The following is a 14,921-nucleotide window of genomic DNA, read 5'->3' on the forward strand; positions in this document are numbered from 1 at the left end:
CGTAAACCAGGCGTCATGCTCTGCAAAAACCAGGCGGATTTTGACTCAATACCATATAAGTAAACCAGGCGTCAAATGAGACGGAAACCAGGCGTAAAAAGAGGCGTAATATGCAAATTTTACGCCTCTTCAATAGACCAGGCGTAAAGGATCGTACCGTCCAGGCGTAAAAATGTCCAGGCGTAAAAAAGTCCAGGCGTACAATACACAATGATATATACAAAATACATTACATGTTTTGAAAACTAAGTATTTATTTTATCAAAACATCCATATCTTAGTATCAATTTATATAACATTCAAAGGCAGTTTTTCTTAACATTTTGATGGACAACAAAATGTCATTCAAATAAACTTTACATTAATAAATCTTCCCATTTAAGGAAAATTCAAAATTTGTATTATACAAAAATTATAAATTATCTTGAAAATACAGTGTACCAATCTCTGATGACTTTGTATTACAGCAGAGATGCTTATAATGAATTCATGGTTATAGTGATTTTCATTTCCTTAAATTTTAGAATATTGCTGTGAACTTAATGGATATAATGAACTACGCCTAATCAAAATTGTTCATTCATTGTACTTCGCAATAAGTGTGTTTTACATTAGCTTATCTTGTATCGTGCACTGAGCTCTTCTTAGCATTCTCATATTTTTCTTTCCCATGTTCCTTTTTAAATTTTTGTCCTGCAATGAGACTTGCTCTGTGATGGCATTGTTCAGTTCTTGGTTCACTTTTTTTCCTTCATTTTCTCCACACCACTAAAGGGCATAACCTGAAGGAAAATTGTAGCCATGCTTTAATGTAGGTCTGAAATCACATGCATTATGTCCAACAAGATCAGTATTTACAATTAGAGAAAAAAAAATTGTTGTATTACATAATGGGTTGACAGGAAAACAAACAGACAGACCAAACACTATATATCCCCAGTCCTTCAATTGGGGGCATGAAAATCTTACCCCTTCAGATATTCCAGGGGGTGAAATATCCTGGTCATTCTCCCTTGGTTTTTCTGAAGAAGGAGGATTTGGACACAGGAAGCCTGCTTCTTGATTATCTGGATGATAGGAATAGAAATATATTACAGCCGTGCATATAGTTAAATATATCAAATATTGAATGTGTATTTTACAAATACTTTATTTAGGTTTTTATTTTTTTTATTATTATCTAACCTCAACACAATCCTCCATGGGATGAAATGCTAATATCTACTACTACTACCAATGAAAGAATGTTGGTAGTAGAGTGTTTTCTCAAGGGAGGAGTTTTGTGACTTGGTATCTTCTTTTCCTTGGGACTTAGCTCCTGTTTCTTCTCTCTTGTATCCTCAGTGTTTTTTTCTTCTTATTTGGGATAAACTCTTCATCATGTTCCTTAATTTCTTCTATTTTGTCTGTTGGAGCCCTTGTTCTCTTCCCATTTGCTTTCTCTGTGTTTAGATTGAGAAATTAAACAGTCTCTCTGGAATATCTTTTGCTTTCTCCTGCAAGTTTCCCAATAATTTGCTGCATGCCGAATAGCAAACTTTGTTAGTTCCTCTTCATCATCTACAAATACACACACATATAACAAAATTATCACCAAGAAATGTGAGCTTTGTGTAGCATATCTGAGCTTGACCCCCCCCCCCCTTTTAAGAAACACAAAACAGACCCCTTGTAAGTCAGTAGGAAGGAACGAATACAAGAACGTTATTAATATATATATATATATATATATATATATATATATATATATTGATTGGGTATGAAAAGTTTCCGATCCACCTATGCATTGTAGCAACCCATTAAACATCACCTTAACCATGTTAACATGGTCAGCTCATCAGAAAGTGCACTCTATTTGTTATCAGGACAGCTTTTGATTAAAATTACTGTAATTATTTTGTCTAGTAAAATTTTTAAGACAGCCACCGCGCCGTGTGGCAAATTTATAATTCATACCATCATACCATGTTGTGATCCATGCGACTTTATATTTCCCTCATCTTGAACCCGACTTTAAAAAAAAAAAAGGTGGAAAATGTCTCGTATATTTTTTGTTTTGTATATATTTTTTCGAAATGATAAATACTAAAAATGATAATTATGCGATAGAAAGATAATTTAAAAAAAAAAAATCATGGAGTATACAACAGCAGTAGTTTACAAATACGACAGGTCTCCAAGCGTAAACAAACACGCATGCTACATGTAATCTAATCATTAACCATGTTAACAGAATGATTTTAAAAGCACATTTCTTAAATTTTTATAGATAATACTATATGGTATATTTCAAAGTGTTAACCTCGCTGGAGTATGAAAATCTAAAAAATTCTTACCATTGATGATGGGGCCATGAATGATGGTATCTCACTTCGGATTCCGTCCTTATTGTCAACGTTTTGTCTTTTTCTCCCACGACAGTCAACTGCAATCCTCATCGAAGTATTTTCACTTTCAAGTAAACAAGTAGAAATCGGCAGGGCAATGTTTCTTTCAAAGCAACAGAATTTGAAATGACCATGCGGGCGGGATTTTGATAGCGTGGGATATCAAGTTTCTGCAGCCCCGGTTCGAAGATGCTCTACTGTTGAGGTTCACGACGGGATCGATACAAAAGCTATTACAAACTTTTCCCCAAAAACGTCTCTCAAAATAATAAAATGCGTTCTTTTAGTATTAATTTGTCGAATTTTTTTTTTAAAATGCAAAATCAATATGTAGATCAATAAATTTCACTGAGATCATTTTGTAAGGCGATTCCCCTTGGCCTCTGAGAAAACACCTTAGTTTACAGTTGTTCTCGGCACATTGGAAAATCATGGAATAACCAAACAAAATAAAGAAGGTTACTTACGGAAAGCGTTTGTAAAATTTAGCAAATTTCAGCTCAAGTTAATTTATAGAACGATGGAGATTTAAAATATGAGATGCATTACAAGGTACAGAATTTGTGATCGAAATGTGTAAATTTGCCGAGACATAAATAACAAGAACAGGAATCATTGATTGCGAGAAAACCGTAGAAGATTCTAGGAAACTGATATCGGTAAGTATTTTACAGTTTTTTTTTTTTTTTTTTTTTTTTTTATTTTTTTTTTTTTTTAAAGATCGACCTACATATATCGGGATCGACAATAAATTTAATAGAATGTTACTTCCGTTTTACAGATTGCAACCCGAATTATCTCGGAACTAAATCGACTCTGAAGTTAGAAGACGAAGGCGCAGAAATAATCATCATGAGCGAGGTAGGTCACCTTAAATAACATTGTTTTGTTTTGTTTGTATCGCTTTACTATTAGATTACAAATTATTTACTTCTTGCAAATTGCAGGGACCCAGATTAGATCCCTGCTACTTGATCAGCTGTTGATAATCATACAGTACATGTAAAGCAAGAGAAAAAAAATACGAATGAGTTCTCATCGATTTTTTTTTTCTCAATACGTTTAAAGAAAATTAATTATTTTTTTGTACATATTGATTAGCTTGTAACAATACAACCTACACACCAATTTCTGGTTTTTAAAAATATATATATTTTAGTCGATTAAATTAATGTTCACTTGCATGCATTTGATTAACTGGGTAATAGTAGTGTTTTATTCTTGAATTAGATGTCTGACCATGAAGAGTCTGTGCTGGACCATTTGATGAGTAACATGACAACATTTAAGAAACAAAGAACCCCAACTGCCAAAAAGATACATAAAATTTAGTGATGAGGATTTTTCTGATAATGAAGAGGAAGTATTCTCTCTTCTGATTTATCTGATGAAGAGGAATACATTTTGGATGATATCACTGAAGAAATTGCAATGTTACGGAGCATGATGATCAAGACTTCCAACTTCTTTCTTTGCTCTGTAACATCCGTATTTCAATAAGAGTATTCATGTTAGTGCTTGCTGTGATTTGCACCAATAATAGATGATGAATCCAACAACTTTTGAACATAATTTCAGATGTGATGCTAGCAGAACACATTTTATATACCATTTGACATATATGCATTTAACAGTTGTCCAAAAAAAACCAAAAAACTAAGGAACCTTTGTGACGGTGCTTACCACTTTCATTGTCATCGTTGTTTAGGGGCCAATAAAATGTTGATTGTGTCATCTGTCTAAAGGAATTTTGTCAAACACCATTCAAGAAACCAAAAACTTCTTTCTGGAAATACCTGTTATAAATCTACTCCACAATCCATTATTTTTCAAGATGGATTTTTTTAAAGCAAAATGCAAGAGTGGTTTAACAGAAATATAGCTGGTGGAACTTATAAGGACATCTGTGATGGGACTGTAATTTCAGCTAGAAATTATCTTAGCTCAACAATGATGTTGGGAAGGACAAACACAAATGCTGAAATATTTATCTTAAAGTTTTCTAATCTATAAAGTATTTCACTGTAAATATTGCCAATGGATTTATTGTTAACAAAAGAAAAGTGAAATATAATGTTTTGCCTACATTGTACCTTTTCTATTTTTTTCTAAGACCAACATTACGCCTCACCAATTTTTCTAAGTCCAACATTACGCCTCACCAATTTTTCTAAGTCCAACATTACGCCTTACCAATTTTACTAAGTTCAGCATTACGCCTGATACAAGAATTACGCCTGGCCCAAGAGGCGGAAAATGACACGTATTCCGTGTGTGCAAAGAGCAGGAATACGTGTCCTGCTCATGTACGCCTGGTAAAGACACGTAATTCTGAATTCCGTCTAGAAACCAGCTGGTTTCCATGTCTCATCCAGCTGGTTTACGCCTCACTTGTTCGTACGGGTACTTACACTGGAAAATTAATGGAAATAATGAATTTAATTACTTATTCTTGATCTAATATAATGTTTGGAATATTTTAATCTATTACTAATTGTGTTATTGACTGTAAATAACATATTATTTATCTTACTTATAAGGGCAGATCACTCTAACTGCAAAAAAACTACCCTAAAATTAGAACTCTTTTGTGTGCAGTGTTTAGAGCTTCCTTAAGAAGAAAAAGGCTTAAAATATAGGTGAAAGAAAAATGTACAAGTAGACATATGACACTAATATATATATATATATATATATATATATATATATATATATATATATATATATATATATATATATATATATATATATATAGATATAGATATATATATATATATATATAAGAAGGTGTTCAAAGCTTTTTAAATAATATTTATTTGGCTTTCTTAAAGGTGAATGAGCAAATAGTACTATTCTTAGATATTTATACCTGTTGACACATTCAATATTTATTCCCATGCAGGGCAGGAGTCATGAATTAAAAGTTCAAAATATGTGAAAGTAATAGGTGGAAATTGCACAAAAAAAACATGACAAAAATAAAATATCACTAGCTCTGCTGCCTTTGTTTTCTGTAATCAAAATTGTCTATACTATAATATACTTAAGCTGCTTGAAATTGTGAGCATTTACAAGACAGGCAATAAACAAGAGGCCCATGGACCAAATCGCTCATTTGAGTATTTAGCAAGGAGTTTAGTATTTTATAGGTGGTATCAACCTTCCCCTATGGGTTGAACAAACTTAAATCTACACTAACTGAGGATGCTTCCATTTCTTTGACAAATCATGGCTTAAGAGGATTTTTCCCCATAAGTTTTATCTTCTGTTGTGGCAATGCCCTACCCTCAGGGGACATAATCTATGTCCCAAGGGTCATAATCTTTTTTAAAGATTTTTCCTATGTAAAACTATGATCGTCCATTGTGGCCCCACCCTACCCCAAGGGGGTCATGATTTGAACAAACTTGAATCTACACTACATGAGGATGTTTCCACTTAAGTTTCATCTTTCCTGGCTTTGTGGTTCTGGAGAAGAAGATTTTTAAAGATTCCCCCTATGTATTCCTATGATTCTATTTTCCTTAATTATCTCCCCTTGGAAGGGGGGTTGGCCCATCACTTGAACAATTTATAATCCCCTTTACCCAAGAATGTTTTGTGTCAACTTTGATGGTTCTTGAGAAAAAGTCAAAATTGTGAAAAGTTTACAGACGGAAGAGCAGACAGATAGATAGAACTTAGGACAGACACTGGACAACTGGTGATCAGAATAGCTTTCCTGAGATTTCAGCTCAGGTGAGCTAAAAAAAAACCACTCTTGGATGTTATTGTAATATGAAAATAAGATATTCTTTGTGTACTTCTGTTGCATCCTGTGTACACCTTTAAAACAATCAATCTTGCAATCTAAGTTCTGTAAGTTTTGGGGCTATATTGAGTAGTTGGTTAATGAAATTATTAGGTGTCCTATTTTGGTTCACAAGATAAATAAGCAATGTAAAGTATTGATCATACTTATTCATGCTTCACTACACACATGGTGAACAGTTACTCAGTGGAAATTTACATCTTTTCCTTAAAGTGTTAAAAGACATATGGTTTTAAAATATATTTGCTTTTGGTTCAGGGCTTTTTTAAAGTCCTGACTAAAAATATTAAATAGTAGTCATATTCTTGCAAATCTTTGTACATTACAAAAAGTATAATCTGTGAAAAACTCATTAAAATAGATAAATGAAGCTTTTTGTAAAGCTGAGTAAAGCTATTTAGTTAAATTCAAGCCTGATGTAGCTAAATCTAATGATTGTAATCAGGTAATGGACATCTCAAACAGAGTTCAATTGTATTATTATCTCAGTTACTGTTTGTTGACTTCATATTTCAGTAAGTAACTGCTCCAGAATTACTATTATACTTCAAAGTTTTAAGGCTAAGAAACTATTTTGTAATTATCTTGCACTTCCATGGAATGTTACCTGTTGAAGACACTAGGATGCAGAGAAGCATTCCTCCACAGACCACCATTCGAAAGAAGACCTTCAAAGTGAGGACTGTCCACTGGGTATTTCCCATTTCACCACATCATCCAGGGCGTATATCTGTTAAAGCAGGAAAAATCAGTGAAAAACGTTTTGTATTAATTTAGTATTACTGATTAACTCTGTAGGCCTATATCAAATTAACCACATAAAAAAACTGCCAAACGCGCTATAACATCGAATAAAATACATATAGAGACGACTTACCTAGATTGAGAATTAATTAAAATCCGTGTATTATTTAGAACATCAAATGATTCAACGGATATACCCCACACACACATTCAGCAGGACGACTTACAAGGCGGCAATGAACACAAAAGAACAGCAAAAAATTCCCACCAAAATAAACACGTGACCAAAGATCAAAGTGCATCCAATGAAAAACAAGGTTCTCTAACCTATATATTCTATTTATAACATAAACGTGGAAAAGGAAAGCATTTGTAAGCAGTGACCTAAACTAATATATAATTCAGATTAATGATCTCTTGAATTTTTTCCAGAGGGGGCTAACTTATTTAAAAAAATTCAATCCAGAAATTTGTTATTTAAAAAAAAAAAAAAAAAAAAAAAAACTAACCCCCCCCCCCAAAAAAAAACAAAAAACAAAAAAAAACAAAAACAAAGTCAACTCCTTTCCAAAAACCCGCAAAAACTATTTCGAAGGGGGGGGGGGGCAAGTCCGTGCATATTTTTTCCTCTCTTCGGAGCTTTCATTGTCATTTTGATACCCCCCCCCGGAAATTGCAGAGTTGTAAATGTATATTATATATTAAAGCAACAAAAAGGACACACACACACACCGGGAAATGCGGAGCCTATTACGGTAAGTTGGTGGGAAAAGTCAAATGTGAAGCTTAAGAAGGAGCGCCAAACCCATCCCCAAAAGAAAGAAATATGTTACTTACGTTTTTGAAACAAGTTTATGGAATTCCATATACGACAGCCAACTGCTTACTACCAACTGCCTATATGATATTGCTTATTTTGTTATCTTAATAGCTTTATTATGCACATCTTATGATGACAAGAGGGGGGGGGGGGGCTAAAGGCTTATATGTAACGCCAGATAAAAGTCATTTTACGCTATTTAAAAACAGTAGATCCTAGGCAAGGAAGCAATTTTCCTTTTTTTAGGGGGGGGGGGGGGATGGGTGGCGTCACAACTCAACAGATATCCCTTGACAAGTAATTAAAAAGGACACAGGCGTCATTGTTGAGGGAATATAACTGTATATTATACCGATACGAAAGTAAAATCTAGAGGATTAAGAATAACCGGGAATTAGTTTACGAAACAGGGATTAGCTCAGTTGATTAACGCACGGTAAAACGGGTCCATTCATATCTAACGATCTAATTTTATATAAGGAAAAATCTGTAGAGGTAAAATAAATCTAATTCACGTGCGGAATCGGTTAACAATAAATTCCAACGGTATGATCAACCTTGTCTTTTAACATATTTTCAAAGTACCTTAAGACAACTGAGACATACAGGAGAACACACGAGGTTTGCCCGATATTTTTTTTACTTTATTTTATCAAAGTTGGAAAAACTATTATGGAAGACATCACAACATCAGCTCAGAGTAGGGTTGTCACCCTCTGCGCCCTGACAACCCTTCCCCTGATAATTTGTAAAGTGTCCCTTCTAAAACAGTAGATAATAGTGTATACTGCCATAGTGGTACTACAGCAATATAATGCAATCTAGTCTTTGTCATATGCTGTATATTTTATTCAAGACTTCTAGCATCGGATTTATTTCCCCTAAAGCAATGTAAAGGTCTAATAAACTTAAATGTTATTGCCATGCAAAAAATTCCATACAGCATGAAGGGGGTTGATAACTTTAAACATATCTATTAATCAATCAAATTGAAAAACACATTAATACTTTAATTTAAAGATGTACAACACAATGGTGGAGATAAACCAATTGCGATTTCAGTCCAGCATTTTACGTAACGTCAAATTTGACGTCAATTTTTAAGCGTCAAAATGACGAGCGATCTCGATGTATTTGAAAATGGAATTGGGGTCGTTGATTACTTGCATTAACCTCCTCCCCCTCCAATACACACGCACATGAAAAAAAGAAAAAAAAGATTATCCCTTAAATTTCAGTAATCCTATGAATTTGTGAACATACCACGGCATATTTCTTTTTTTTTTAATCTCTATGGTACGCAGCTGCTTTCCGAGTAAAAATTTGCTAACTATATAACATGTTCATATTACTAGTCTTTCTTATAATTATGCAGATAATTATTATTTTGTTTGTCTTTTATAAAAACTATGTTTTCCATTTATAGATTCCATTTTCATCAAGTCATGATCAAAGAGGAACAACTCTAAAATGTAGGAGAGGTGTTTCTCCCTTCTTTTTGTTGAGTTATTTCTTGTGTTTTCCGAACGATGTATTTTTTCAATGATTTGGTCCAAAATGTACTTAAGGAATGAATTTAATAGCTACCCATTTTATACGGTATAATGTGGGTTGGGACAGTTTACGCTTTATAAACTGCGAAGCGGTTTATAAAAAAGCGTAATCTGTCCTAACCCACTTTATACCGTATAAAATGGGTAGCTATTAAATTCATTCCTTATAATTCAATTTTCATTCATTTAGTTAAAGAAAAAAGATGATTGCCCTTAAAAATGGAAGATTCAAATGTAACGTCAGGCGGATCGATAGGTTTTTTACCCAAGTCATTGTGACGTAGGCAACCCCATTTATACGATATAAAGTAATTTTTTTATCCAATGAAATACTGCGTTATAACAAGAATTAAATTATATATACACATAATAGATAAATTCATGTATAGAATATAGAAAAACAACGAGTACCCAAAGAAAGGTCTGGATACATGGAATACACATGAAATATGAAATCCCAAGTTTTAACTTATCAAAAGAATGTTTGGAAAACTTTTTGGAAAAGTGGGTCAAACTCCAAGGTCAAGAGGTCAAATATGTTGGAAAGAAAGATCTTGTCCAATGATTAAACGTGTGAAATATGAAAGCCCTAGCACCAAACATTTAAAAGTTATGGGTTAAGGATAATTTTTTTTTAGGACAATTGGACGAAAAATTAGACAAACAGACAGACGGCATAAAAATACTTGTGTTTCTGAATACCACAAGCTTACTATTTTAGAGGCTGAAAAGAAGAAAACTCTGAACTCTGAAGCACAACAAAAGACACATAAAAGAGGTAAAATTATAAGCAAAAAGTGTCAGCATACAGTTGGGTCTACTTTTTCCCCGCAAAAAAAGTAAGGTATATTAAATGCCTAAGCTTGCCTCTAATGTATATGCCTTATTCAATGTCGGTAAAGTGGTTTCCAAACAATATTTCAAGTAGGACCATCACTAAAATATTTTTGTTTGATGTATTCCGACCTGCGTTTTTAATGGAGGTAGGTATTTACATTTAAAAAAAAAAATATTTTGTAAGACTTTGATAAGGTCATTAGCACCACTTAAAATATTGTCTGAAAACCACATTGCCGACATTGAATAAAGCATGTACATTAGTTTGTTTGTATGTTGTTTAACGTCCCTCTCGAGAATTTTTCACTCATATGGAGACGCCACCACTTGCCGGTGGAGAGCTGCAAATTTTGTCCTATACTCGGCACTTAGGGCCATTGAGCAGTGAGGGATCTTCTTCGTGCCATCACCTACTGCGACACGGGACCTCGGTTTATACGGTCTCATCCGAAGGACCGGTCTCCACGTCCCACAGTGGGATTCGAACCCGCAAGGTAAGGATCAACTCCTTACTTCGCGACTCTAGAGCAGACGCTCCAATCACTGCGCCACGCGGGCGAAGCATGTACATTAGAGGCAAGCTTATACGAAGTAGCCAAGCCATCTTTACGAATATTATTGGTGTTGTCTTGTAGATATTTAATAGGGATTTGGAATTTTCATTTCCATTCAGGAGGTTAATGCTGGCTGAAAATTAGAAACCTCTTTGCACATCTATATACAACAACAAGCATATTCCTAAAGATCAAAAGATAGTGCGTAGAATATTAAAGGAGCTCTGTGAAGAAGTTTCGCCTTCCTTGACCCCCAGGCTTCGTCGGAAACCCATGGTTGATTGTAAAAGCTTCGTTCCGAGAGAGCAACCTTTGGTTTCTGAAACCTTATTGCACATTTACAACTAATCACCAATCATATTTCAAAAGATGATTGGGTTTCTGCATGAAATTTAACAGGAATTCTGGAACTTGGTTTTCGTAGGGAAAAACGTCGTTTTCGACACCTGAAATGGCCTCTGAGTAAAAATGAAAATTAAAAAAAAAACCTTGTACATCTACAAGAGACACAAATCACATGGTTATTGCCTAATATGTAAAAGTAGTCTGTTTCCCGCCCCCGCCATGATGTGAAAACGGAGTGGCGGGGGCGGGAACCAGACTAATGTAAAAGGAGTTCAGGAAACCAGTTTTTTCGTAGAAAAAAGTGAGAACCAGTCTTTTGTAGGAAAAAAGTCGTTTTTCTATCCCTGTTTGGCCTCCAGGGTGAAAAAGAAAATACCTAAACCTCATTGCATATTTATAGGACATCACTAGTGATATTTTAAAGGATCAAATATATGAGGAGTCCTGAGAACCAGGTTTTTGTGTGATTTGCGTGTCTTGTAGATGTGCAAGAAGGTTTTGGAAATTTTATTTCCGGTCAATGGGTACCAAAAATTTTAACGCCTTTTTAATTTTTATTTTTACATAAATGTCTTATGAAATTCTCTATTGAAAGACATTTTTTGTCAATTTATTTTATGAATTATTAAGCCATATTTTTGCCTCCCCACTGGCGAATTTAAGGGGGGGCGTGGGGGGCGCACGCCCCCCCCCCCCTTAAAATTTTCAAAGTATGACATGACTAATATTAATAATGCCATACTTTGGTTTTATAATTAATGGTCAATTGAAAAATGGTAATTTTATTTAATGACCAAGTATCGGTTTTCTTAAAAATCAAGTCTGAAAACCTTGCATTCCCTAGGCTATGAATATTATCTCATAATTATTCAAACCGGAAATCGTCTCCCGATTTCGTTTAGAGAGTAGACTGCACTTGTCAATTTCCTATCATGATGCAAGGAAAAATACTGCAATATTTAAAGGCTGGTCGAAGGTAAATAAATGAATTTAAAATCAGACGGTCTACGTTACAAACCCGTCCACTGATTGATGTATTTATTTATCAAATGGTGTAACTATGCAGTAATTTACTTACATAGATGCAAGACTTTTTTCATTACACACATCTCATAATCATTCCATATAAATGAAATTTAACGTCAGGACAAAGGTTAGGATGGTGTAACTTCGACCGTTCATAAATACCTTAAAATAATTTGTTTATAACCAATTAAGGTGTACATTATTTCAAAGCACTTTAAAATAGAAAAGGATTTACCAAGAGAAATTTTCAAAAAAAACAAAAAACTACCTAATTAGGTCTAAGCAGTTATTAATCTTTGAAGATTGCATTGAATTCTATGGAAAAAAGTAAATTTTCAAAGTTTAAAAATTAAATACTTAGAAAATCAATAAATGCTGTATGGAAAGATGTACATGTATTTGATCATAAGGAATAGAAAAACAATTAAAAACTATTTTTTCACTGGATAGATTTTTTAGAATTGATTTTTATTGAATAAAATCAAAGGGAGATAACTCTTCAAGGTCATGACAAGGTCAAGAATAAGGGCACATTCCGCTCTTACATACTGATTCTAAAACATGAAAATCATGTTTAAATATACTGAGTACTCAGCCCATACATATCTGTTATGCATTCAATATTCCATTGAATCTGAGGCTAATATGGGCCGGATATAAATGACAATGTACTTTGGAAAACATTCTGATTTTTGTGACTTCTTGTATATCTAGGTAAAATGCTATTTTTAAAATCTGATCTTGTTTGTTCGTTGTTTTTTGGTTTGTTTGTGTGTGTGTGTGTGTGTTTTTTTTTTTTCTTTTAAAAAGTGAAATATCATAGTGTACATAACTAATCAATTTTCCACTATTTTTGTGCCTGGTTTTACTCTTAAAATTCACGAAAACCCAGGAGCTTCCGGGGGCTTCGCCCCCTGGGCCACCACCAGGGCTTCGCCCCCCTAATCACAAATCCTGTATCCGCCCATGCTCCCTTCCAAAATTCACAACTAAAAGATTTAGAAAACACCTTTTATTCTTTTGTGATGAGAAGTAATACTTTCAGACTGAATAAAAAAATTAAATTATCCATATGTTGTAAGTCTCTATATACTATTGTAAAATGGTGAAGAGATTCAAATAAAATGATTAATTGATTGATTGGACTGAAAAAGGATGTTTGTACTAAGGATTTCAATGATGGCAGTTTCAAGATTATTAGTATTAAAGAGTTTATTATGTCACTAAAACTTGTATGGATGAAACCTATTATGCTACAAAGTAAAAAAAAAAATCACATTTAGCTTTAGAGTTAGAAATAACATTGTCTTTTGTGGAAAATAAAACATCCTGAAAAAAAAATAAAAGATGTAAAAATATTTTGGAAACATGTTTTTGTCTAAAGGCCTGGCTATTTTTCTGAAAAATTACCAGAAGCAAATTATGGAACCACTGTTTTTTTAACAAAAATATCTTGATTGGTAATAAAACAATTTTTTACATGAAGTAGTTTGAAAAAAAATGTAAATGATCTACTGAGAGAAGATGTTTCCTTCATGGACGTAAACACTTTCAACTGAAATATGGAATCAAAGCAAACTTTTTTTTAAGTACAACGGACCTATATCTATTAGAAAATGGATGAAAAATAAAAATATTGTTTCACCGTCAGAAGTTAAATGCCATTTTTTACACAAAAACTATGTTCTTTATTAATGCTAAGAAATCCAGAAATCTTTATAACATTTTGAAAAGTAATGCTATCAAGCCTCTAGGTAAATCTAGCTGGAACAAGATATTTTATTTAAATGATTCTGAATGAAAGACGATTTTTTTCTTTCCCATTCAAGCTTACCAAAAATGCATATTTCAGTGGTTTCAGTTTCGAATTAACAATAAAATATTAGCCATAAATTCCTTTTTATATAAAATTAAGAAAGTAGGTATGTACGGTTGTTCTTTTTGTGAAACTGAGACTGAAACTATTGAGCACATTTTGGGGGAATGTAAATTAATACAAAATTTATTGAACAGTTTTGATAAGTATTGTTTTAGAAAGATTGATATTAATGTTGTACATATATATTTAAAGAAGGAATTCAAACTGAGATCATTTGAAAAATAGACAAAATTAAATATCTTATAGCACTTCAAATAAAGTATTTTATCTATAGAATGAGATATACTGACAAAAGACTCTTGCTGAACGGGCTGATATCCTCCATATGTATGATACACACAAGGCAATAAGAACAATAATCAGGTAAATTTTGATGAAACCTGGAAGCACTGGAAGAGTCTGTTCATGTAATTCTCTCTCTCCCCTTCTCCACTTCTATCTCTCTCTCTCTGTCTTAAAAAAATGATACAAAATGTATATGTATTCCTGAAGTTATGAATCAGAAACTGTGAATAAAAAAAAAAGAAAAGAATTTATTTTATGAAATACTAACGTAGACCCATAAACTACATGCTCACCTGAGCCTTTTATGTTCAATTGATACACAGGTATGTACATTTAATACATAAGTGAATATGTAAATTTAGAATAACTATTGTGGCTTCTTTACTAGTTCCCCAGTTACGAAGGAGAGTATATTTAGAGGCAAACACTTACGATTTGGTATACTACTGTCTTATGACAGTTTTTTATTTCAATGCATCAGTAATTTTTCTATAATTTCTATAATTTAATTCACTAGTCAATGTATAAATCCTATCACACACTGGGTGATCACCGATATAAATCATCGATATGTATCACCAAATAGTAACAAAAATCAGCTTATCTTATTTTAGTTATTTATATAAATGTTGTGTTCATCAGAACACACTCGCAGTACTATCAAACGGAACTTTTCTTAT

General features: G+C 33.1%; 2 long non-coding RNA genes across 2 annotated transcripts; one reads left to right on the top strand and one right to left on the bottom strand.

The window, feature by feature from the left end:
* Positions 1-276: 276 nt before the first annotated feature.
* On the bottom strand, positions 277-2,465 carry LOC133183803 (uncharacterized). Its single transcript, XR_009720730.1, has 4 exons — positions 2,337-2,465; positions 1,186-1,560; positions 970-1,067; positions 277-782 (listed from the first exon to the last, which is right to left on the bottom strand). It is a non-coding gene; the product is annotated as an uncharacterized LOC133183803 (long non-coding RNA).
* A 333-nt stretch (positions 2,466-2,798) lies between these two features.
* On the top strand, positions 2,799-3,745 carry LOC133183804 (uncharacterized). Its single transcript, XR_009720731.1, has 3 exons — positions 2,799-3,046; positions 3,169-3,248; positions 3,618-3,745. It is a non-coding gene; the product is annotated as an uncharacterized LOC133183804 (long non-coding RNA).
* Positions 3,746-14,921: the final 11,176 nt, after the last annotated feature.

This window comes from Saccostrea echinata, unplaced genomic scaffold, assembly GCF_033153115.1.
Source record: "Saccostrea echinata isolate AGI-Se365-2 ecotype Australia unplaced genomic scaffold, CSIRO_AGI_Sech_v1 ptg000009l, whole genome shotgun sequence".
NCBI classification, from domain to species: Eukaryota; Metazoa; Mollusca; class Bivalvia; order Ostreida; family Ostreidae; genus Saccostrea; species Saccostrea echinata.